Raw genomic sequence first — 22706 nt, forward strand, 5'->3', positions numbered from 1 at the left:
AGGCGCTAGTTTGATTTGGTATGGTAAGTTATGCAATGAGCTGCTGGAGTTTGACCAAAAAAAATGCTAAACTGCTGTATTTTTTTTTCTTTCAGATGCCTTTACGTCAGCCATGCTGGATTTAATAAAAGATTTACAGTGGTTGTCTTTTTTGTGTCACGAAACTTGTACAAAATATGTGTTTGTGTACAAAAAATCCATTCAATCCGTGTGTTTCTTTAACCATATGCTAGATTTTGTTGTATTATTTGTGTTGGTGAAGAAAAAGTTGGCTAGTTTACTTTTAAACGCTTTTTATCGTAAAAGAACGACATAGTATAGTAAGGATTTATTCTTTTAAAAAACGACATAGTATAGTAAGGCTTTTTTCTTAAAAAACGACATAGTATAGTAAGGCTTATTTCTTAAAAAAAAACTACATAGTATAGTAAGGCTTTTTTTCTTAAAAAAACGACATAGTATAGTAAGGCTTTTTAGTTAAAAAGACGACATAGTATAGTAAGGCTTTTTTTCTTTAAAAAACGACAATATAGTAAGGCTTTTTTCTTAAAAAAACGACATTGTATAGTAAGGCTTTTTAGTTCAAAAGACGACATAGTATAGTAAGGCTTATTTTCTTTAAAAAACGACATAGTATAGTAAGGCTTTTTTCTTCAAAAAACGACATAGTATAGTAAGGCTTTTTTCGTAAAAAAACGACATAGTATAGTAAATCATCCACTTTATCTTATGGTCTCCTTTAAAAAAACAACTGTCCAATCAATAACCGTATATCATGAATGTATACACTTAACTGCATTTGTCACTTTGAGGACTTTACATCAATTTTTTCAAGTACGCTTTGTCCATCAAAAAACATGCCGTGCCTTTCTAGAGGTTTGTTAAACACGAAACAATCACTAAAAGCTTTTTCTTTGATTTCCATAAAAAAAATGAAACATGTTCCCAATCTTCTTTAGAACAAGCGAAGAAAAAAAGCAATCTGCGAGTCGCTAAAGCGGATCACGACGCATATGCGCGTCTAAAGCTACGTTCTGTTCCCTAATAAAGGTTTCGATCAAGTACGCGCCCTTGTTGTCTGTCTTCCACTTCCTCATCCCCGAGGGATTAGCGGCAACTTTCTTTGGGCGTCCATCCAGCTGCAACAAAAAAAAAAGTGCAAGCGCTCCAACTTTAATCTGCGCTAATCCTGGAGCTCTTGTCAAATTTGTTTTTGTGGCTTTTTTCCTGGGTTTGGGATTTACTAGCGACCAGATGTATCTCTTAAGACGTAGAGTCTAAAAGATGTCCCGCAGATTATTTCTAATGCTTTTCAATATTGTTGCACGGATCAAACTTTGACTGCCATAAAAGAATCTAAAATATATAATAAGGTAAAAGGACAAACTAAATCGGAAAGAGCTCAGTGATGCCAGATGCTGCCAGGGGGATTTGAAACTAAAGTATTGGGACGCCTCACCATCGACAATCATCAAAGACACACGCGGGTAGGAACGGCCATGGTTTGAGAGCGTGAAGAGGTTTTTAAAAAATGACGCGGAGAACAATATTGGTGTCTTTTGATATCAAATATCTGTCAGCCTAGGAAATTTTGATAAACGAAAAAAAAATATGTTCATACCTGGATACCATGCATGAGTCTGTGGAGTCCCTCCAAAGCTCCTTCATTGGAGGAAGTAGCACTTCCGGAGATCCTTTCTCCCATCAGCTGTCAGGCTCTTTAACCCTAAAAATGGCTGAGTGGTGAGACCTACCATATGGATACATGTACATCTCAAAGTTTTGCAACACAAATAAGATAGGGTTTAGCTAGGGTTAGTGTTTGGCTAGGGTTAGGGTTTAGCTAGGGTTAGGGTTTAGCTAGGGTTAGGGTTTAGCTAGGGTTAGGGTTGAGCTAGGGTTATGATATCATTAGGGTTAGGATATAGCTAGGGTTAGGGTATGGCTAGGGTTAGGGTATGGCTAGGGTTAGGGTTTAGCTAGGGTTAGGCTAGGGTTGGGGTATAGTTAGGGCTAGGGTTAGCCAAACCCTAACCCTAGCCAAACCCTAACCCTATCCAAACCCTAACCCTAGCCATACCCTAACCCTAGCCATACCCTAACCCTAGCCAAACCCTAACCCTAACTATACCCTAACCCTAGCCAAACCCTAACCCTAGCCAAACCCTAACCCTAGCCATAACCTAACGATACCCTAACCCTAGCTAAACCCTAACCCTAGCCATACTCTAACCCTAGCCAAACCCTAACCCTAGCCATACCCTAACCCTAGCCAAACCCTAACCCTAGCTAAACCCTAACCCTAACCAAACCCTAACCCTAGCCAAACCCTAACCCTAGCCATACCCTAACACTAGCCAAACCCTAACCCTAGCCATACCCTAACCCTAGCCAAACCCTAACCCTAGCCATACCCTAACCCTAGCTAAACCCTAACCTTAGCCAAACCCTAGCCCTAGCCATACCCTTACCCTAGCCAAACCCCAACCAAACCCTAACCCTAGCTAAACCCCAACCCTAACTGTTGTCAAATGTACTTAGATATTAAACCTGAACCCAAACAGGCTGAAAGTGATTGACAGTAATAATCAAAGTTTTGCAACCAGCTAAAAGTGATTGACAGTCCACCACGGTGAATTGCTGGACAGATCCCATCACTAACTGACTGAAACTAACACTCAAAGACACAAACAACACACAAACAAGCTTTGTCGTGGTGGTGTTCAACGTTCGTAAAAGGCAAAACATTTGACACCAATCTTGACGAGACAAAGCTGTCCTCGCCGAGTTCCCGGAGAAGGTGTTACCCTTCTTTTTAGGAACGGCGAATATCTCCCGCCGCTTGGTTTTCGCGCGCCGTCGCTGCCGTTTTCCATCAAAGACACCGGCGTACTGACCGCCGACGAGGAAGTGTGCGCGTGGCGCGAGACGGAGGAGGTCAAAAGGTCTCGTCAGACGTCTCGTCCGCACCCGAAACAACGAGCGTAAACAACACGAGACCAAGCGTGAAGCCTCCCAGTGTCTTCCGGTCATGCGAGGACATGCGGAGGACAGAGGCAGATGTCTGCTGGCCATACGTAAAGACACTGACACGTCGTGTTAGCATCGCTAAAAAAGGCCACGGGCACCGCTTCGACTCGTTTGCCGCAAAACCGAGTACGCCGCTCGACTTTTCGTTATTTTCGAACATCTTTTATGTTGACACGATGCTCTAAAACCGCATAGTATAATAAGTATTTTTTTCGTAAAAAAAAACGACATAATATACAGTAAGTCTTTTTTTTCCTAAAAAACAACAACATAGTATAATAAGGTTTTTTACTTAAAGACTACATAGTATAGTAAAGCTTTTTTATGCAAAAAATGACACAGTATAGTAAGGCTTTTTACTTAAAACAACAACATAGTATAGTAAGGCTTTTTTTTCCGTAAAAAAACGACATAGGATTAAAAAATTACATTTAACAGCTGATTTTAGTTTTTATCTTTTTTACTAGTCTTCTATATTTAACACCACTAAAACGGGTTATCGTTTGAAAAATGATAATAGAAAATAGCATATTTTGTCATTTTTTTCCCCCCTTGGAAACAGCAAGTGTGGTGCTGTTCCCTGATCTTCCTGCAGATGTCACTATTTGCCTGCTTAGTACAGAACTCGGCTATCATAGACAAACACGCACATAAGCTTTTTGTTTTCATAATGCATTATTTTTAAAACAACGATTTAACCAATCCAATACCCTTTATATATATAAAAAATACTTTTACGTATTAATCCTGCATGTTAGAGAATTTCCTAAAACTACACTTTAGATTTAAACAAATACTTTTACACATTAATCCTATACGTTGGAGAATTTCCCAAAAACACATTTCTACCTTATCCTATTTTAATAATACTCATGTTTTTTGGTGCATAAAACCTATTTTAAGCCTGCATACATATTTGAAATCCATAAAGTTTTAAGACGTATAGATATATGGGGAAAATAGCCAAATAATCTTTTGTTTACAAAGTGGGAGTGTTTTAGGTGATGTTGTTTTTTGGGGTAATTTCTCTATTTTTCACTTTACAAATAAAATATACCGTATTTTCACGACTATAAGGCGCACTTAAAAGTCTTAAATTTTCTCCAAAATAAACAGTGCGCCTTATAATCCAGTGCGCCTTATATATGGAAAAAAACAGAAAACCAAAAATGAAAAACCACCACTGTCGGATATTAAAAATAACACAAACGCCTGAACTGAAACAATACTGTGAAATATGCAGATGCCATCTTAGTTTACAAAATCTTCCATCATATAGCTCCTCCCCCACTGCAAGATTTTATACAAAAAAATCCAAAACATCAACAATGGCTGGCTCTAGAGGTGACTGTGTAGTGAGTGAGTGCTTCATACCAGGAAGTCAATAGCAATTACCGTATGTTCACCACTATAAGGCGGACTTAAAAGTCTTGAATTTTCTCCAAAATAGACAGTGCGCCTTATAATACAGTGCGCCTTATATATGGAAAAAAAATGTCATTCGTTGAGGGTGCGCCTTATAGTCGTGAAAATACGGTACTAAAATAAAGAAGTGTAAATTATTGTCCGTTTTGTATCCGAAGCGTAAAAGCCGACAGAGTCCACCATGTGACATTTGCACCCCTGAGAAATAAATCACATCCTCCTCCATTTACTGGACTCACTCATGTGAATTATTGCTAATACGCTCCTGGTGTCCATTTTGACATTTTTTTTTCGTCGTTCTTAGCCTTAACGTGCGTGCGTACGTACGTGCGCTTGTCACGCCGTAAATAAACCACAGAAGAAGAAGAAACAAGTTGACAGAGGACCGTTGTGGTTTGTGAATAAAAATGAGTCTCTTTCAAGTACTGATGATTTATTATTAAAGTTGAGTGCATTAGTCCATGCTAATAATTGACGTTATATTTTAGCATTTTGGATTTGATCAAAAATGGATGGCGGGATTAATAATTCGCAATGATGAACGACGAGACGGGTGTCCAAAGTTTTTGCCTGTAGAAAAGTAGTCTTTGATGTTTTTAATTCAAAATAATTCAACAAGGGCTGAATATTTTTGTTGTTGTTTTTGCTGTTGCAAATTAAATAGCTTTGGGATTTATTTGTTATAATTATTAAACATTATTGCATTTTGTATGGCTTAAGTATCATTATTCAGATGATTAAAGCCATGATTGTGCTTATTGTTAGGAATGTTTTAACTGTCCTAAAAAAAGTATAAAAAGCTTTATTTTCAATCACTTGGCCAATAAATGTTCAATATTTCTTCAACAAAAGCATGCTTTTATTTACTTTAAGAGCTAAAAACTGACTTTACGCAGTGAAAGTGCATCTAAAACTACAAAAAAAGGTTTTAATTTTTATAGCTAGCCTTTCACTTTCTAAATAGTTTGTTAAAAGCACATCATTATTTTTATTTAGCATAAAAAGGTATTTCTGTTTGTCTTTGATAGGATACATACGGCCTAATTCAGTGAGTGAATAGCTAGCTAGCTCAGAACACATAGATAGCTATCTCGCTAAATTGCTATGCTAGTAAATTACTGACGCAATTTTAACTAAAAATGCTAAAATTGCTGTCGTTTTATTTCCGTTCATACGACCGCTTAGCACTGGATTTAAAAAAAGAAAAACACTTAAGCGAGTGCAGGTAAAATTTGACATGTAAAACCTGTGTAGACTAAGTACAGTAATCCCTCAAATATCACAGTTTCACTACAATCATAGATTTTTTTCTGGGGAACTTTTTTGTCAAATAAATGTTTTATAAGTTCATAAAATGTGAAAAACTACACTAAAACTCAACACTGAAGTACAATTTTACTCTATTTTTTTTTAATAGAGGTGAGCCTACATCATGTTTTTTTTCGTTATTTCTAATCTACATGAACTGTACATTACTGTATTAGTCCTGTCCCTCATACACAACAATGTTTTTATACAACACACAAATATTAAATTATATTTGACTCACCTTGATTGTCAAGTCGAAGAACGATGGTAGATTGGCTCTTCTTTCCGCAGCTTGTAACTGTAAAAAAAAGAAAGAAAAGTCATTAGTTTTGTCTGGTTAAATGACTTTGTTTTGTTCATTCAGTTGGTGGAGTAGCATTACAGTTAGCAGTCTATGAAAATGTATAAATAACACATAAGTAAGCTTCACGTTAGCATGGTGCTACTCAGTTAGCATAGTGTAAAAAATGATAGCTACATTGAAATATTTTGGGATTAAAAAAAATGGGCTCTTGATTTTTGATGGACATGAAAGTGACTTTTCACATTTGTGTTAACATTTTTGGCTAACAACAACAAAACTAATTTCCACACATTTAATACTTTTATTATTGAATTCCGTAGCCATTTTTGTGCGTACTTTGGGGGCGGGGTCTCTTAGCAAACGACAAAATTTGCCATCTAACAGAACAAAATCATATCTCAAACGATGGCAAATGGCGGGGGCGCAAATCTGAAGGTCAAAGCGTCGAATTGCGGGTGCGAGCCGAGTAATGAGTTTCCCCGCTGTTCGCGGTGCCCCTGAACACCTCGCCGTCTTGTCAAGCCTCCCCCTATCTTGAGGGAAGGGGGTTGTTTTTCTCAATATTCCGATAGATTCTTAATATTCGCCGACTTTTCCGCTAATAGCGAGCTAGCGAACGGACGCATTTGCATGGGGCGTCGGCAGTTAACGTGGCCGCCGCCCACCCGAGCCGCTCGGCCCCGCCCTGGGAAATCTGCTGAGCTTTCTTTCGCTAAGCCCTCATCAAACACGCTGATCTTTATGGACTGTATCATATTGTGCCGTAATGTGCTTTATTGTCCACAGAATAAGCTTTTCTTAAAGGTAATTGGAAAGTGGGAAATGGAGCCCCCTCCTTAGCGCTATCGGGCCCCGGGACCCCCCGCTCTCTCGGAAAATGTGGCTTGTGTAATGACCCCGTCGGTGTAAAAAGCCCAGATTTATCTTGGCAGCGGGAAATTGATCCATTTCACCTTTGTCTAATGGAAATTTTTATCAAGGATTATCTGGTTATGCAAATGAGCGTGGCACCCCGGAACGGGGGGGATAAAAGGACGTACATGTGTGTGTGTGTGTCAGGGCGAGGAGGGCGTACGGCTGTTAATCTCGGGGCCTCGCAACATGTCAAAATGGAGAGGAGATAGCGCTTGGTGGGTGGGGGTGGGTGGTCAACGTCGGAGACAGTTTGTGTGCTATTAACAAAAAAAAAAACACATTTGTGTCATTTTTCAAGCTTTAACTGGGTTAGCAATGTTTTTTTTAGTGGTTGTAAGTATTGAAAATAAAAGCAGGAATAAATGAAATGAAATAAAGGAAATGTTATTGGTAACTGTTTGTGTTTTTGAAGAAAGTGTTGATGACGCTGTAAAAAGTCAGAAATAGAAGGAAAATGAAGAAAATGCTATTGCTAACTGTTTCGGATTGTGAAGAAAATTTTGATAACGCTGCAAAAAAGTCAGAAATAGAAAGAAAATGAAGAAAATGATATTGCTAACTGTTTGCGGTTGTGAGGAAAATGTTGATTCCGCTGCAAAAAGTCACAAATAGAAACAAAACATGTATACCATTTTAGATATAATATTTAGATATTTTTTAAATAAATGGATTAAAATAACTATTATTCCCTTTTTCATAGATATAAAACAATGTTTATTTGACCTTTTTTTATATATTTTTAGATTTAAAAAATATTTTTAAACTAAAAACAGAAAAAATGGATTAAAAAAAATGACAATTATTGATTTAAAAGGGGCAAAATCAGAAAATATAATATCCATCTATACTCTCCATTTAAATTTGATCCTAAAACACTAACTCAACACTCATAATTTACTTTCCCGGACCACACGAAATGATACATCGGGCCAGATTTGGCCCCCGGGCCTCCACTTTGACACCTCTATCCTAAAACAACGAAAAATTCCCCGTTCCCTGGTTTCACTTTCGCATTGGCGGCCCTCAACAGTGGGCGTGGACACAACTTCAAATTCCCAAATACACTTCTAATTCCACTATATTCAAACTCTCCACCAATGAGAAGCAGCTGCCAGTGTCCCCTCCCGGTGGCGAACATCAACATATGAGCCCCTCGCCGCTTATTACATTACCATGAACGCGTCCCGGGCCGGGCCCGGGCCGGCTCCGACACCCCCCGCCACTCCCACGTCCGCGCAGCCTTCTCCTGTCGGTAATTTGTCGCTAATCAGCTGTCAGCTCTTTGGCCGCCACCAGGCGATGGCGGTGGGCGGAGCCGGGTAATGGCCTTAAAAGTCACCGAGTCAATGTCAATGGGATGGCCGGGATTCAATCAGGGGAGGGGGCACGGCGGTTTGAAGGATGGCGCCCGCCGTTGACATGACCACTCATTTTGAGCGCCAGCATCTGGGCCCTAGTAAATAACCATCAGTGGGCGGGGCCCGGCGACAGGTCATTAGCCCTGAGAAAAATAAATATCTCCTCTCGTTCTTGCGCTCGCGCGAAGGCTGCGACTCATTTAGCGCCGGGGCGCCGGATCTTTGGGACGGATTAAGTGTGGTGAGCCAATAGCGGTCGGGGAGGTGGATGGGGCGGGGTTTCTAAAAGCCAAGGAAGTGCGACTATGGAGCTGAACTACAAAATGGACGTTGACGGATGGAAGCTTTTTTAAAGACAGTGAATTTCTGATTATGTTTCATTTTGTGATGGATGGTGGGATCCGGATATTTTTTGGTTATGTTTTTTTTTAAATACGAAGAATAGACCGAATAGGAGTTATATTGTTACATATTTTTTAGATGATAGCTTGTAAAAAAGGTTGTTTTTGTATCTCAAAAACTCAAAACAAGAGACTAGGACTTTAAACATGAGATTGTTATTGCTCCGAGACTTCCACAAGATTTTGACTGAGATTTTAAGACTTGCATGAGATTTTGAAAATCACCCGAGTTTTACATAAGAATTTTAATGAGATTCACAGACTAGATTAATTAATATAGGACTTGAGAAATGAGAAATGGTTTGAATCGTGCAAGCAAAAATAAGTCAGAACTTGAGGGAATCGGAAAAAAATGCAAAAAATTATGGGTCGAGACTTCCATGAGATTTTGACCGAAATGTTAAGATTTGCATGAGATTATGTGATTTTTTGGGGGGAAATTCACCGAGCAGATGAATTAAAATCAGACTATAAACATGAGATTGCTACTGTGGCAAGATTTACATGAGATTTTGACTGAGATTTCGAAGACTTGCATGAGATTTTGATTATCAGATATTCACACACAAGATTATTTAAAATCGGATATGAGAAATGAGATTGTTAAATGGCTTGAATAACACAAGCAACAATAACACCGATAAAAAATAGCTAAAATTTTGTTGCAATCATAATGAGACTTCCACGAGACTTCCTAAGACTTGCATGAGATTTTGAAAATCACCTAAGATTTACACAAAAATATATATATAAAAAGTAAACACTAGTCCTGAAACAGCTTCTTACAAAGACATTTTTAAGACCGACATCCAAATCAAGATGTAAACAGTCATTCCTAAAATCAAATTTTAAGAGGAATCCAATTGGCAGCCACATTTTGTAAAACCAACCTATAAAATTAATTTATTTGGTTACATGTGCAACTTCTGACAAGCACTTTGAACTTCAGAGTAATAGTTTTTGACTCAATTGTGTGAAGGCTTGAATAAATTGACTTGAGAGCTTTTGATTTAAGCAATACTTACTTTTAAAGTAATTTGGGATTTGCGCAAACGTCTTCCAAAAGTCAAGTGAACTCGTCAAGTCGCTCTTGATGGCCTTTAACAAGATCGTTGGTCTAATTAATGAATAAATGATGGCTGCCGATCCATTACACCATGTCAAATATTACCCAAACGTTATTATATTAACACATCCACGCACACACTTAGTCCAATCCTATCAACATCCACTCGCAAAGTGCCATCCTCCATGCATAATTCAAGTTTAAGAATGAAATATTCATATTTCCCCATAGTTCTCTATTGTGTTTTTTTTTTTTGTCTTGGGTTTTTGCGCTGTTTCTACTTTTGTTTTAGAGTTTGATATTTTTTTGAAGAGGATTTTTTGTTGCTGTAAGTTAACTACTATGTTATTATTTGAAGAAATATGTAAAAGGTGAAGGAAAAAATTAATTGGGATGTCCATATTTTTGGCGGAATATTTTGAAGGGAAGACAAATAGGTTGTATCTGAAAGTCAGGGTGGAGGCGGGGCCAATAGAGCCAATCAGGGAGAAGAAAGGTATTAAACTTTTAAACAAAATTAGAATTAAGTTAAGTGTAAGGTTAGAGTAATTATTTTTGAGTATCTGGATTGTAATCTAAATTCATTTAAATTAGTTTGTTATGTTACCAGTGCGTTGCTATGCAAAAAAATCTCCCCTCTGTAAAATCTGTCTAATTTTAATATTATTAAACACATTTTAGTACTATTAAACCACTAGTTATTTATTACTTTATTAATAGATGGCAAATTAGAACAAATAAAAATGTTATTGGTGTTTTTTCATAGGGTTGAAACAAATTTACTAGTTTTTAGTTCATTTCTATGTGAAACTTTCATTTGAGATATGAGTAAATCAACATACGAGCTCACACATTAAGCTCGTATCTCAAGGTATCACTGTATATTTATATTTACCAGTTCTATTGAACTTGTCCACTAAAACGCACCAAAATAAAGAACAAATTAGCTTTTTTATGTGTGTCTGATAAACTTGGAAGACGATCATTAGCGAGTCAAATACCAGCACAAATGGCCGCCCACGATAATGGCCGCCATTTATCTCGGTCTGAGCGGCATCCAAGAAGAGTATTTACAAAAACTGGGTGCGTTCAAATGATGTCATCGTTCGGTAACCTTACCAAAACTCAACCCTTTAGCACGTCGCTAACGTAAACGTCCGCTAGCTCATTGCGCGAAAGAAACGATTGTTGTGTAACATTTTCACACTTCCCCCCCCCACGGCGTGATCATGATGCTCACCCCCTGTATTAACCCCCCGCCCATCTGTCATGGCGGGTGCTGTCCATATAACAGGCGTCTGTCAATGATTTCGCCAGCGTTTTTATCGACTCGTCCCTTCCGCCGCCAAAAAAGCTGCTTCGATCCCAATTATCTTCTCCCCCTTTTTTCCTGACAAATACATTTTCATGAATATATTAGCATCCTCGGCGCTAGCTACCGCGTGGCGCCCACCCCCCGGGGCTCCGCGCACATTTGCCCGACTGTTGCGTTCTCGCCCCGGCCAGAGAAAAGGGGAAAAAAAACAAAATAAAAAGGAAAAAACAAATGAGAGGCCATATTTGCAGTCCATCTGCTGGGAAGGCGGAGTACGGGGCTCTGGGCGCCACTTGGGGGTGGCGACGCAGAAAAAAAACAGGAAGTGAGGGGATGGCACGCAGATGTTAGCGCCGATTAAAGTGTGCGCTGCTTTAAGCTAGCTCACATTAGACTGGTACATGGTGTGTTTACAAGCTAGGAAAAGAAATGTTTAGGTTTATTTCTTTTGAGTTTTTTTCATTAAATTGGTGAAATATTTTTGGATTAGTCGACTTTGTTTTGTTTTGATAAATACGTAAAACGATAGAAGACCGAAATATGTATTGTAGCGTCGCTAACTTTGTTTACAATTATGTATTTGCAAGCAAAAGGCTAAAGACGATGACATGACAATAACAACTAGTTCACCCCTCCCCTTTTCTCTCCGATGCGTTCAATGACATCACGTAAACCACAACATCCCTCACATCGACATTCGAAGCTGACAAATACACAATCTGATTCAAGACGTCCATTCATTTTCAGTTAAAATAACAAAACTTGTTCACCCCTCCCCTTTTCTCTCCGGTGCGTTCAAGGACATCACGTAAAACAGAACATTCCTCACATCGACACTCAAAACCGACAACTACATGCAACCTGATTCATGACGTCCATTCATTTTCTGTTACGCGTATCCTCACAAGAGTCTCGGGGGTGCTGAAGCCTTTCTTGGCTCACTTTAGATACTAGCTTTGAAACGGTTGGGAGCCAATCACATGGGAACAATGAGAAAAATAAGCATACCGAAGGTCTTTACTGAAGTAAATCATCAACGGGCTCATTAATTAAGTGCCAAGCAGCCATACTGAAAATCTCACTCTGAACAGCGGGTGGCGCTGTCATGGGCCTGACGGATGACACGGTGGGTCGGTGGTTGGCGGGAAGGAAGCCTGGCATGACGCTTGGCAGATGTTTCAAGCACTCGGCCACAATATTTGCAAACAACTGCTTGTCGCTAACACTAAATAGCAACCTTAATTAATTGAATTTAGACCAAACAAGCTAAATAAAATCCACTACAAAAATATTACAAAGAACAATTCACATCTTGCAAATCTTACGTTAGGTATTTCCAATGGCTTTTGGGTTTTGAACCCAAAAACGCTTCAAAAAAAACCCAAAACGGCTTAAATGACCACTAAAAAAATGGCCGCTTCCAACCAAAACACCAGATTTCCTACATTTTATCAATTTTTTTTGCGTGTGTACCAATGATTGACAAGTCCACCAAATTTGGTGTCACTACAAGCCCCGCCCCCCGCTACTCTCAACAGCATCGGCCTACACGGGTGCCTGCGTTGCTAATTAGCCGTTTGCCACTTTAATGTCCAAGGTAGCCAGTGAAGATTCAATTGGCACCGCGGCGGATTAATAGAGCGTTAATCAACATGCTAATTAGCTAATACGCTGTTAATTAAATCAGGCGGTCGTAAGGCGTGCTAAGCTCATCGTAGCATACGCAGCCCGAGGAGACGTTAGCACCACGACGTCCGTTGTAAATGTCTCGCCGCTCTCTGGGGAAAGCGAAAATCCCTCCCGCCTCCCACTCGCCGCCTGACCCCGCCCACCTCGGGCCTTTAACAAGGCTAATTCCTGGAGCGAGAGCGGTGACACGATGCGACGGGATCAATGGCGGCTTTTAGCCCGGTGGCAGAACGCCAATAAGCATCAGTGAAATATTTACAGGTCGTAATGTGAAATCGATACGTTAAATTGACCCGGGCGAAGTGCGCACTACTTCTTCCTATTGCGATCGTTGGACTTTGAAGTGGACGTTGTCTTGACGAAATTACGAATAAAATACGGAAACATATCAAAATATCGACCAATGGCACGGCTCCCTTTTGGATTTCATTTAAAATATAGTTGCCATCATTAATGATGACAACTGATGACTCCCTTATTGACCACAGTTGGCTGGGAGAGGCTCCAGCACCCCCAAAATCATTGCGCATAAACAGATGATTATTAATAGCAATTGTTGGTTCAGAGGAACTCAATTAAACATGAATTATAATAGAAAATTTAATAATTTTGAAATATTTGCATAGGGCCTCAGTTAACTTTACTGAAGTGAGCTGGAGTATGCTCCGGCACCCCCCGCGACCCTAGTGAGGATAAAGTGGTTCTGAAAATGAATGAATATTTTGCATAGCTGAATTTTGAGATAGCAACATATTTTTTTATTATTTTTATATTATTTTATTTTTTTCACATATACATATACATATACATATACATATACATATACATATACATATACATATACATATACATATACATATACATATACATATACATATACATATACATATACATATACATATACATATACATATACATATACATATACATATACATATACATATACATATACATATACATATACATATACATATACATATACATATACATATACATATACATATACATATACATATACATATACATATAGATAAAGATATACATATACATATATAACATTGAAAGGTGAGTCAGAGTACGAACAAAACTAGCGTTAGCATTTGACAAAAGCCATTTTTTTTTGTTGGTATTGCGCCACCCCAAAACCCCGGAGGCCGCAGATCAATACATTTGACGGCGTTTCGGCCCCGGGAAGCAATAAAGGTTTACTCTGGAACAGCTGGGCTGGCGCGTGAGCCGAGCTTGTCTGACTAATGAATCGTGAAACAATCAGGCCGTCGCCATTTGTGTTTAGATCTGTAAATATGGCGGCGTACAAGTGCCAGACCATCGGCGGCGCTCCAGCTGGGGCCGCAGATGGTCTGGATCGGGAGGCGAAGCTCCCGCTTTGCCCTCCCGCACGCCAACCTCCATCGCCGTCGAGTGACAAGTTCACTTTACGCGCTAACTTAGCCCGCCTGGCGCACTTTGCCAGCCAACATTCACTTAACGTAATTAAAAAAAAAGAAAAAAAATTGAAAGAAAGGAGGGTTTTTTTCCCCCCTAAGACAACTGAAAAAAAATTTAAATTGTGGTTAAGCTTCTCTTTAACAGTTCTGAACTCAACACTAAACTTAAAAAAGAAGAAAATACTTAGCCTAGTCAATTTAAAATAATATAGTACCACATTTTATCGCATATAAGTCGTATTCTTAACTAAAAATAAATGACTGAATCTAGGGTATGGCTTATATGCGCATAAATTAGACTTGATTTGCTTGAAACTGCAAGATGACAAAGACGAAGCGCCATAACGCAAGACAATACAGTAATTTATTTCAAAATATAGAAAAGATAAACAGATAAAATGCTAAACAAAATTTATTTTGAGGTCTATGAATAAAATTCAAGAAAAAAAAATAATCAGGGGACGGCTTATATGAGAGAAATTGTAAAATTCAACCATTTTAAGGCAATTTCAAGGGTACAGCTTAAACGCGAGACATTGTAAAATTCAACGATTTTAAGGCAATTTTAAGGGTACAGCTTATATGCGAGAAATTGTAAAATTCAACGATTTTGAGGCTATTTTAAGGGCTTGGCTTATATGCGGATGCGGACAATATACAAGAAAGTATGGTAAATCAAATTATAATTTTTTAAAGGCTTCTAAAAATATTATTGAATATTTTAATTTCATCAACAGGGATTACAACTTTTAACTATTAAGCTTCCTGCGCCATAACTTCTGCCAAAATGTGAAGATATTCCCCTTTATTGCCGAGCCCAGGTATGTGTGGCAGTGGGCGGAGTTTCCCGTGTGGCACCTAAGTATTACCTTTCGTGTCACCGTTGCCAAATTTGTAATCCCTTAACCTTTTGCGATTTGCTAGTTTCCGCAAATTGCGCTTTTTGGTCTTAAAGGGATTTGCCTATTGTCGTTCCTTGTTTTTGATCCACTCCCTTGTGTAGGTATTCAATGGTTTTTCCAATTTTTGTGGCACTCTGCCCATCGTCTCAGTTACTTCAGGTTCGACCTTCTGTTTTTGATTTTCCTTTGCGTGTTAGCGAGTTTTTCGGCTTGACTAAATACGCCAAGAAGCCATCTTGGTTTTTAACCAGCCTGTTTTGGGGCACGTGTATCCCAGTACAGTAATCCCTCGAATATTGCGGCTTTGTGACATCACGTTTTTTTTTTCCTGGGGGAATTTTTTTTTGGTTAATGTATATATATATATATATATTTTTAATTCATAAAAATGTGAAAATCGACACTGAAACTCGCAAGTAGAAGCCACGCCCCTTTCCTCTGTTTACTACTAGGACTGTAGTAAAATAACAATAAAATTTTTGTCATTATACACTAATCCTTGATTATCGCGGTTAATGTAAACAGACATGGCCGCTTTAAAAAAATAAAAAATAGAAGAAAAAATTTAAAAAAAAAAAATATATATATATATATATATATATATATATCTTTTTTTTTTAAATAGGGGTGACCCTACTTTGCTGTTTTTCATTTATCGCTGCCATGTCTGGTCTACATTACCCTCAATAATCGAGGGAATACTATATTATAACACTATCATACTACTTTAAAAAAACTACATTTCCGAAACTTCGCCATATTTCCAACACTGCCCCCAGTGGCCACACCAAGTACATCAAAAGGAGCAGAACAATGTCTACTGAACTAAAAAACACAGACAATGTGTATTTTTTTTCCTTTGGAGTCACATGTAAGGTCAAAAAAATAAATCCAACACATCTCACTTGCCTGAATAAATGTGGTTTAAAAATAGCAGCGCCTTCCTCAGTAAAGTGCTCAAATCCAGTTTTTACAACGAGCTAAAATGCAGCACATGGTTCACCGCCGCCCACCCGGCCAACACACACACCCACACACACACACACAAACACACAGAGTTTGGACCTCCCGCCCTCGCCACCCTGGCCGGCGGCGACGGAACGTTAACCGTAGCGAGCGGCGTTGGCGGCGAATGACGGCAAATGGCTTAACTAAACTGTCAGCTCTCATAAAGCCAATAAAGGGATCAGATAAATGTTTATTACGGAGCGGGAAAAGATCATTTTCTGGACAGAAATTGAGGATGACCTTTTGGGATAAGTCCCTCCCACCCTCCACCTTGGAAACCACACCCCCCACTCACCCCCCAATCCTTCCTTCTGCTATATAAATCACAGAGAAGCTCCATTTTGTTTCACAGCCAGACCCGAACAATGCCCGGCGACCATTACCAGTACAAAAGTTAGAATCATAAGTATTAGGACAGGTAAATTAACTCTTTCAGTGCTAGTGGCGATGATATACAAACCAGTTTGTTACTGGGAAGATGTTAATTTAGTTGGTAGACAAGTAAGAACCATAATATGTGCTGTCAACTTACGTTAGCTTTAGCAAAGTACTGTATTTACTCACATATATGCCATATTTGTTGCTAAAAATGATGACTGAAGGCTTATATGCGCATAAATTTGACTTGACATGCACAAAACTGCAAGATAACAAGTACACAATGCCATAACGCAAGATAAATTGACGTTGATGTCCCCATCTTACATAGAGATGACAAACTAGACCGCTACAGACACATTTCCTGGTTGAACTGGTCACATGACCTCCTTTTTGAATGTGTGTACATAAAGGCACCCTTTCGGAATCCAGCAATTCATTTATACGGTATATCAGAAAGTAACACATTTGTACTCCCTATTAAAATTACGAATATGGAGGTGAAAATTGGGAATCATGGGGGCGGCTTATATGCGAGAAACTGTCAAAATTCAACCATTTTAAGGCAATTTTAAGGGAACTAGGCCACGAATATGCCAGAAAATATGGTCCATTAAAGTCACATTAATACATTGGAGTTATTCAGTTGAAAATAGACTAAGCGTGCGTTTATAACCTCACAAATTACACTGATTGGTCACCTAATTCCAGCACTTCAATTAGAATGTATTCAAAGTTTAACTAACCTAAGTATAGTCTTAAAAATACCACCAACACTTAGTTGTATTGACAGCTAATAACAATGTGATATGAATACAGTATCTCAGAAATACCACATGTGATGATTTTCCTTAATATTTTCCCTTCAAAGTAACATATTTGTACTCCCTATTAAAACCATGAATATGGAGGTGAAAATTGTGAATCAGGGGGCGGCTTATACGAGGGAAATTGTCAAATTCAACCATTTTAAGGCATTTTTAAGGGTACGGCTTAGACGCAGATGCGGCTTATACGCGAGAGAGAAAAAAAACAGAAAATTGAGTTTTACGTGCAAAATTATCAATATTGGTTAGCATTTTGTAGCACCTACGCAGGCAAAGGAAAACATACAAACTCCACTAGGGATTGAACCCTCGGCCTTAGAAATGTGAGGCAAACTTGCTAACCACTTGACCCCGATTTCCCCGATTCACAAAACATTTCTACCTTAATTTAGCATATTTTCGACCTTGAATATTGTTATGGTGTCTACCTCCGTCCAGGCCTTTATGGGGATGGTTCACCTCTCAAAAAGGAGGAGTTAAAGAGTAGAGTTAAACTCCTCCCCCCAGGCGGTGAGGAACAGCTTTCGGATCGGCGTTGCGACTGGGCCGTAGATCAGCCTAATGGCGGCGTTAGCTAGCGAAACGGAGCTAAAACAAGCAGCCGTGCCGAGTTGAAGGAGGGTTCAAGTGCTCGTAACCCCCCGTGGTCCGGTCGGCCGGTCGGACCGGACCGGCTCACGGGGTAATTGTCGTCACGCTGATGGTCGCCGTTTAATCTGCTCTATGTCTTGATTTCCCGCGACGGGTCGCCGGGACGAGACGCGCCTCGGGCGGCCAAACATCAAACAATTGGTGCTTTATGGGCTTTAACGCCATGAGGACTCGCCGTCGCCCCAGCGTTGACGTTAGCACGTCTGCCGTTAGATTTGTTTAGCTGCCGTGGTTACCGAGTCAGCCTCACTGTTTTGGGGTCTTGGGTTCAAATCCAGGTCGGTTTACCGGTGTGGAGTTTGTATGTTCACCCTGGGCTTGTGTGGGTTTTCTGTGGGTACTCCGGTTTCCTCCTATGTTCCAAAGAAATGCAAGCTAGGCTAATTGCAAGCTAAGCTATACAATATCAATGCAGTTGTGCCCTGTGATTGGCTGGCCACCGATTCATTATTTATTGATTATTTATAGATAATGTATTAAGAATTATTGATAATTTATTATTATCTATTGATAATTTATTATTATTTATTGATAATTAATTATGATCTATTGATAATTTATTATTATTTATTGATGATTTATTATTTATTGATACTTTATTATTAATCATTGGTTATGTATTATTATTTATTGTTTAATAATAATTATTTATTGTTTATTGATTATTATGTATTGCTTATGTATAATACATTTATCATTTTTTATTTATGATTAATTATTTATCATTTATGATTTATTATTTATCATATATGATTTATTATCATTCATTGAATATTGATTATCATTTATTTTTTATTTATTGTAACTAGTTAATTTTCTAATGTTTGTTTTGTAAATTTGTTTATTCACATTTTGTTTTTTTTTGGGGGGGTGGGGCATTTTGCATCATAATGTAATTTGGCAGTATAAAAATCATTGCAGCAATATGCTAAAATATTCCATAATAGGGTTTATTAATATGTATTTGGACACAAGTTGTCACTTTGTGAATGTATTAGTGGACCAAAAACTTAAAAAAATATATTTTGCTGTTGTTTTTGCAGTTTTAGGAATGTTTTAGTTAAATGTATGGGCTAATAAAGAACCCCCATTTTTTGGCACAGTGGTACAACCCACTTTTTCCAGCTAAATAAGACTGCTATTTTAACAATTAAACGACTCACAGCTCTGAGGTCATAAGGTCAAACTCAGGCTTTTCTTCGGGGTACTTTGTTTTCCTCCAAAAGTTCCAAAATAAAAATGTAGTACTGTCAAGTCGAATATTAAATACAAATTTACTTATGTATTTTATCCATATCCAGAACAGCATGTAAGTAGCGCGCGATAAATGAGTTTTCACAGTTGGTTCAATGGGACGACAGCGGCGGCTTACGGCGAGTCAAGATGGCCGCCGAGGAGGCGACGAGACCAACGGGGAAGCACAATAAAGACGGAGATGAACAAGACAAACACGCCGCAAGACCTCCAGACAACAAAGACGAGATGGAGCAAACATTTGGGGAGCAGCCTGTGTTTGGTCACTTGGAAGCGCCCCATTTTGGGATGGCGCTCTTTTTTCAAGCCGCTACGAGCACGCCGCCGCCGCCTGCCAACGTCCAAAATGAAGCGGTCAGCCGACAGCTTGGCTTGTCAGAGAGAGCGGCGGGCGGTCTCGCCGCGTGTGCTTGGAGAGGACGGGCCAAGGAGGGGCGCGCTGAGGTTACCGAGGGGCTCGTCTGGGAGGCCCCGCTAGATTGCTACGACGTGATTGGCTGTGTTTGCCAATGGAGATAAAGTTCCAAAACATGTTCATTTTGACAACTTTTAACAATTAAGAAATGAATGATAGTCGTGATTGAATGGCTAGACCAGTGACCAAGTGGTTTTTGAATTGGCTTCACGGTTTTGGGGTCGTGGGTTCGATACCATGCCGGCGTGGAGTTTGCATTGCTTTATTATTGTGACTACTAATTTATTATGTTGACTACTTGTTTATTTATTGATGATGTAATATTATTCATTGATTATTTATTATTATTTATTGATTATCTGTTGTTATTTGGGCATATAGAAGTTATTTAGGTTGTTGACTACTTATGGATTATATTTATGATTATTTATTGAACATTTATTTTTTTATTGATTACGTAATATTACTTATTGATTATGTCATATTATTTCTAGATTATTTATTGATTATTTATTATTAAGTATTGATTATTTATTATTTATTGATCATTTATTATAATTTACTGTTTTTTTTATTTTATTGATTATTTGTTGATTATGTATTGATTATGTTATTTTTTATTATTATTTATTGATTTTTATTATTTATTATTATTTATTGATTTTTATTATTTATTATTATTTATTGATTTTTTATTATTTATTATTATTTATTGATTTTTATTATTTATTATTATTTATTGATTTTTATTATTTATTATTATTTATTGATTTTTATTATTTATTATTATTTATTGATTTTTATTATTTAATATTATTTATTGATTTTTATTATTTATTATTATTTATTGATTTTTATTATTTATTATTATTTATTGATTTTTATTATTTATTATTTATTGATTATTTGTATTATTTATTGATTATTTATTATTATTTATTGATTATGATTTATTGAGAGACATTTATTATTTTATTAATATTTATTTAGGATTTATGGTCATTTTTTGGTAATTCTCTGGTCATTTTTGGGGGAATTTTTTTTGGTATATTTTTGGTAATTTTGTGGTCATTTTTGTGCACTTCTGGTTCTACGTGTATAACGACAATAAAAGCATTCAATTGGACTTAAACCCACACAATATTTGTCTTTTTTTAATCCGGTAAAGATTGATGTTTTGGTCGTCATGACGCAAGTGCAGGCGGGGGTGCCGTTTCTCGGTTAGTCAAGGAGGGCGGCATCAATGGATGATGCATCGTGACGAGCAGGTGGGCTAGTTCAGGGGCGTGCTGGGGGAGAAAGAGGTCGGGCCAGAGGCGGGCCCCCGGGGAAACAAACCCCGCCGAGGTCAGGCAAACGGCGGGGCGCCGAAGACCGCCCCTCACCTGCCCCCGTCACGCCACATCTGTTTCGCCGCGAAGACACCTGGAGCTCGAAGGGGGGAGGGGCTTCCGTGTGACTTTTATTTTATTTTTTACTTAAGTCTTACATCATAAGAGAAGGCCAAGGACGAAACGCGGACCCTGGCCGTTTCCCGGCGTCCCCCCGCCACAGCCGCTGCCACCGCGGTCCGCACCTCGGGGACGCAAAAAGCAGATGGTCGCCCTCAGTGAGACATTAGCCACGGAGACGGGGAAACATCTTGATGACTGCGGTCGCCACGGCGACGGCAGCAGATGCTAGCCATCACGTGATGCTTTTGCCATTCCCAGACCAGATTTGGTTGAGATGGATAGTTTGGGATTCGGGTTTAGTTTTTACAGTTGTTTATTAGCGATATGACGTAGATATTATGTGGGTTGATGGACAGGAAAGATGAAAAAAATTTAAAATAAAATGCAGTGCTGTTTTTGGGTTAAAATGATTTTGACTACTGTAAAAAGTTATGGTATAGGTGTCAAAGAAACGGTTGGGGGGCCGCCTACGGCCCGCCATGTCATCGTTTCCTGCTAAAATTCATACTTTATAGAATATTTTGTTTTTATAAATAATTGAAAATGTTCAGGTTTATTTTTTAGTCAAAAAGCAAATCTAAAAAACGAATTGTTTAATGATTTTTATAATAATTCAACATTTTCAGGTTTATTTGAAAAGGCTAATCTAAAAAACTAATTGTTTACTGTTTTCATTTTTATTTTTGTATGTAAATATAAACATTTAAATATAATTACTGTCTTATCTTACAAAAACTGATGAGTAAAAGTTTACAAAGAGCAAAAATATGTAATGTTTCCCTTGGGTTACATTTAAATATACATTTTTTGGTTATTTAATAAACAGAATATGTACCATCTTGTCCAAAAAAAGTTTTTAGTAAAATATATTAAAAATTTTAGTTTTAGTTTTCAAAGTAAATACAAAAAAAAACTATTATATTTAATCCTCTAATTAAAAAAATAAAAAATACAGAGAAAATTGCTATTTAGATGCTAAAAACAATTTAAAAAATAATGTCAGACTTCAAACAAAATCATCCATCACTAATTGTGAAACTGGGGCCGGCTTATACGTGAGAAATTGTAAAACTCAACAATTTAAGGCAATTTTAAGGGTGCGGCTTATATGCGAGTATTTTCTCCTTGTCTTAATTACTGCGCTAAAATTTTGCGGGAATCGTAAATTAATATTTTGACCGTTAGATGATGCATTTAAGTAGACGAAGAAGGGGACGGCTCGGAGGACAAAAGACGTCAAGGTGACACGTCGGCGTTTCTCCACAGGGGGCGCCCACCCCCCCAATACACCCTCCCCCGAGGCCACCCATGATGTCACACACATGGCTACAAAAGTAGGAAAGTCACCTCTGGAATATTCCAGACGAAGTATAAACATCTGAGAGATGCAGACAATCTGCTCCTCACAAGTTTTTAACTCTTATTTACTCTGCTTTTTTTGTTAAATACGTGTGGATCGACTCTGGCAAATATTGTAAATCCACATGCATATGATTGTGTATACACACAAATATGGTGAAATGTCTACAAAGGCAAACAAATGTTGAAAAAAGCGCTC

General features: G+C 38.2%; 1 long non-coding RNA gene across 2 annotated transcripts in view; it reads right to left on the reverse strand.

Moving 5' to 3' along the window:
• Positions 1-6003: 6003 nt before the first annotated feature.
• The window catches only part of LOC144195682 (uncharacterized), a 31651-nt gene continuing 14948 nt past the window's right edge, over positions 6004-22706 (reverse strand). For both annotated transcript variants that reach the window (XR_013326134.1, XR_013326133.1), the window contains one exon: positions 6004-6061. This is a non-coding gene — a long non-coding RNA (uncharacterized LOC144195682). The remainder of the gene's footprint in view (positions 6062-22706) is intronic.

Source organism: Stigmatopora nigra, chromosome 4 (assembly GCF_051989575.1).
Source record: "Stigmatopora nigra isolate UIUO_SnigA chromosome 4, RoL_Snig_1.1, whole genome shotgun sequence".
In the NCBI taxonomy this organism is placed as follows: domain Eukaryota; kingdom Metazoa; phylum Chordata; class Actinopteri; order Syngnathiformes; family Syngnathidae; genus Stigmatopora; species Stigmatopora nigra.